Below are 4,206 nucleotides of genomic sequence, written 5' to 3' on the forward strand. Positions count from 1 at the left end.
GGCACATCCAGAACAAGCCGATGGTGTTGAGGAAGTGAGAGCCTTATCTCCAGATATTGGATTTCTCACTTGATGGTATGCCAATTTAGGTCTAGTTAAGTCGAATCCTTTTAGAACTTTTTACTCAAAAGGGGCTTAGCTACATTGCAATTACACTCGGTACTCCCCTTTACATGGATAATATCATAGCTTTGCAACAAGATCTTGCTTATGCAAATGTGTGTGTTGAGATTTCTATTGATTTTGAATTCCCTCGTTTTATTAATGTTAAATTGCGTGATGGTTCCTTTGTTTCTATTGGAGTTGAAGTAGCGTGGCTGCCGATATGCTGTTTACAGTGTTGATCTTTCAGTCATTCTGGTAAACACTGTTCTAAGAAGAATGAGGTGAAAGTTTAGAGGGTTAAGCAGGATGGTGCAGGCACTGCTCAAATTTTTGTTCCTAAAAAATTTGCTGCGGTTTGAAATGTGAGTGCTCCTGATGGTGGTGCAACTTCAACTTCAACTTTTGAAGTCTCCTCTAAGGGTAAAGCTGTGGTTGTGGATCTTTCCCTTACTCTTAAGCCAAATCATGTTTGTCTTGCAGGATCTAATAATAGATTTGAGGCTTTGAGTGGTGAGCTTGAGGATTCTAATGATGTTGTTGCTGATGATATTGATGCTAAGCAAGATGTTGATGATGATGTTAATGGAACTAAATAGCTCAAGTTTTCTCCTTGAAAGCCTAGGTTGGCCTTGCTGGCTGTAGCACCTCTTGTGAGATCTTTTATGGCTACAAAGCAAAAGAACCTTGACAAAGGTAAGAAGAAGATGAATAATTCTCCTGCTAAAGGGTGAGGAAAAAGAGGTGGTAAAGAGGTGGTAAGGGAGGTACACATTCTCCTCGTGTTCCTTGATTATTCTCTTTTGGAATATTAGGGGGTTTAATAATCCTCTAAAGCAAAAACTTGTAGTTGATAGGTTAGTTAAATTGAAGATTGATGTTTGTTGTTTGTCGAAAACTAGAGTTAAGTATAATAATCCTTTGGTTATTTTGGGGAAGTATTTTCAGGGGTGGAACTTTGTTTGCAATTATGATCATACTGTTAATGGTAGAATTTGGCTTATTTGGAAGAGTTCTTGTATTGTGGATGTGTTGTATGTCTTTGGTCAATATATTACATGTAGTGTGCAAGTGCAACATTAGAAAGTCTTCTTTTCAGCTGTTTATGCTTGTAATGATGGTGTTTCTTCTATGAGTGGTCAGGTTGGTGATGCTCCATGGTTGTTCGGTGTTGACTCTAATGTCACCTTTTCGCCTGAGGAAAGTTCTTCTTTTGATAGTTCTTAGTCTTTTATGTTGATATGAAGGATTTTCAAGCTTTAGTTAATGAGATTGATGTAACATCCAAAATTTAGCTCCACAAAATTTAGAAATATATCAAAAATAGGGAATTTACCCAATGGTTGGTTATTTATTGTAAAAGCATGAAAGTTAGTTACAGGTCCCAAGTTCAAGTCTCAACTCTTACAAAATAAATTAAGTTTTGCAAATTCTCTTATTTTTTTATGTGTTGGCATCCAAGCCTAGTAAAGCTAGGTATAAATACAATTTTTTATCAAAATAATCAGCCTTTTAATCCTTTTTTCTTCTACCTTAGCCATCCCTAACCCCCTCTCCCTCTCTTCATCTTTATTTTTTTCTTTTCCCTTTTTTCTCCATTGTTTTCGTTGCCTACACCTCCCCTTTTAACATCTTCTTCTTCTTCTTTTTTCATCAATATTGTGCACCATATCCTTTATTATATTACTACAAATTTTCGTCAATTAAATCAGCTCTAGATCTGAAAATTTTAACTCCAAGATCGATCCCAAACATCGCCTAGAATGTGCCATTGTTGTTTCTCTCGACTAGCTTGTGTAAGGTCTCTTTTCTCTTCAACTTCTTAACTAATCTTTTCCATTAAAAACCTAAATTTCTAGATCTGAAATTTATGGGATTTTAAATGTTTTTAAAGGTATTTTTCCATATTTTAATGAGGTCTCAAACCATTTTAAAATTTAGCCCAATTTTGGCCATTATGGGTGCTGGTACGTGCGCATATGTGTAGAATAGGGGGATGTTTTGTTTCTTGAATCTTTTGCAATTAATTCCAGTCTTAATTTGAGTTTTGTAGCCCTCCTAATCAGCTATTAAACCCATGTCCATTAGGTAAAAACGTTCTTGATCGTTTGGGCATTCGAAACTCACAAATCGGGAAGCGTAAGTGAAATTAATCTTAAAATTAATTGTTGTTTTGACATAGTTGTAGGGTAAATATTATGGATTGAGTAAATGAATGAATTTAATAATTATTAGCTACTTATTTTCCAGTATATGATGGAATTAGGTGCTGACCCAACCGCCCAAATCAACTGTAAAGCTGAAGAATGATCGTACGTAGGTTCGCATCGATACAAGGTAAGGAATCAAACTAGTTGAATTTGTAAAATAATTATTAATTTGACAATTGGTTTGAACCCATAAGTGGGTAATCGGGAGTTGGTTAAGTGGTAAATTGATTGAATTTATACTATATTTTGGTTTAGGATCGTATAAAGGTTTATTAAGGAAAATTGGAAGATTCACAAGGATGATGTGAAAAAATGAAAAATAAGGTGTGGGTTCTAAACTTGTAATTTTTGTTTGATAATGATAAATTTCATGTTATATTTGATAAATTAGTTTGCGGATTGGTTTGGCATAGTATCCAAAATATTAGTTTTGCTAGTGGCCGAACCATTTCGAGCCTTAAAAGATTGATGTGTTGGCAAAATTGCTAGTTTGACTATATGAATGTGTAATTAAGATTGTTATGCATAATTATATTATGTGATATGAGATTGTTTTACTTGATGGTATGAAATGTTGAGATATTAGGTTTATTCATTATTTAAATGCATGAAATATTTACTATTATATATATACGTGAGGTTACTATTGGTGTATAATGAAATTCATAAAGTATGTGAATTGAAGGATATTGATAGATATCATCTTAATGGTAATTTGAAAATTGGAACACTGCTTTGTTTTTCTAAAAGTATGTGATTATTGAGGACATGCTGAACACGTTAAATAAATGTGAAATGTATTGAAATATAATTATGTATGAATTTGTATGCATATTGCATGTGCATTAGGATGAGACTTTGTGGTTGACGGAGGAGTTCTGTGGAGTACCGGTGGCATATTAAGTCCATATATATTTGTAGTCAATACACTGAATTTGGAGTACCGAGGGGATTGGCGATTATATCGCATTATTTATTTTATAGTTTCATTTCATTATTGATTATTGGTGGTTTTACCACATCAAGCTTTGCTCACATATGTCAAAGTTTGGCAGACGGGTTCTGGGGAACTCGTGGTATGTAGCGGATGGTATGGGTAAGATTTTACATATGCATTTTTCACGATCATGTGCATTTGAAATTATTATTGATAATGTTTGATTGTACTATTGGTACCTCTATGAAATTGTCTGTATGAATGCTTAATACTTGTTTAGTCTCACACTGAGCTTGTTAAGCTCATCCCATTATCTCAACTTCTTAGGTAATGACTGAACTTAGGATCGGAGTTGGCATGCGGACATAGGGCACATTTCAGACTTTACTTTATCATATTATTTTAATTTAACTATATTTTTAGGTTATTTTATTATTATTATTAAGTTTTGGATTGTAAAGTTTCTTTAAACTGTGGTTTGGGACTGTTCAAGTTTTTGGGGGTTTTTCATGCATGATTGACATGCATATTTGGTATAAATACACTTTTTTATAAATATGTTGAAATGGACCTATGCATGATGTATGGCTAAATTAATAATCTGACTAGTAACAGTACATTTCCGCTGCTAAGAAGATAACAAAATGATTTTTCAAAGGCAACACAATCAATAAGGTTTTACAAAAACTCACCTAGTTCACTAATTTGATCCAAGCATGGTTGGACTGAGTAAATGGTCTTTTTAAAAAGCTAACAATAGAAACCACGGTTTTATAAAAAGGAATACTTGAAGGTTTTTAACTATCGTTAGGATAGGTTCAACACTAAGGTGTCCAATGTGGCCTTCCCGATTCGACCATAACATCTAGGCTGGGTTTGGGAGGCTACAATTGAAGTATTTGATCATGCTTATTTTGGTCCTATTTTCACTTGGTCTAATCATTAATTGGATAGGCC

The 4,206-nt window shown here is 33.9% G+C and overlaps 1 long non-coding RNA gene across 1 annotated transcript; it reads left to right on the forward strand.

Annotated features, from left to right (window-relative positions):
• Nucleotides 1-2,391: 2,391 nt before the first annotated feature.
• LOC128290492 (uncharacterized) lies at nucleotides 2,392-3,605 on the forward strand. Its single transcript, XR_008280343.1, has 3 exons — nucleotides 2,392-2,439; nucleotides 2,568-2,636; nucleotides 3,577-3,605. It is a non-coding gene; the product is annotated as an uncharacterized LOC128290492 (long non-coding RNA).
• The last annotated feature ends 601 nt before the right edge of the window (nucleotides 3,606-4,206 follow it).

This window comes from Gossypium arboreum, chromosome 3 (assembly GCF_025698485.1).
Source record: "Gossypium arboreum isolate Shixiya-1 chromosome 3, ASM2569848v2, whole genome shotgun sequence".
Taxonomy (NCBI): Eukaryota; Viridiplantae; Streptophyta; class Magnoliopsida; order Malvales; family Malvaceae; genus Gossypium; species Gossypium arboreum.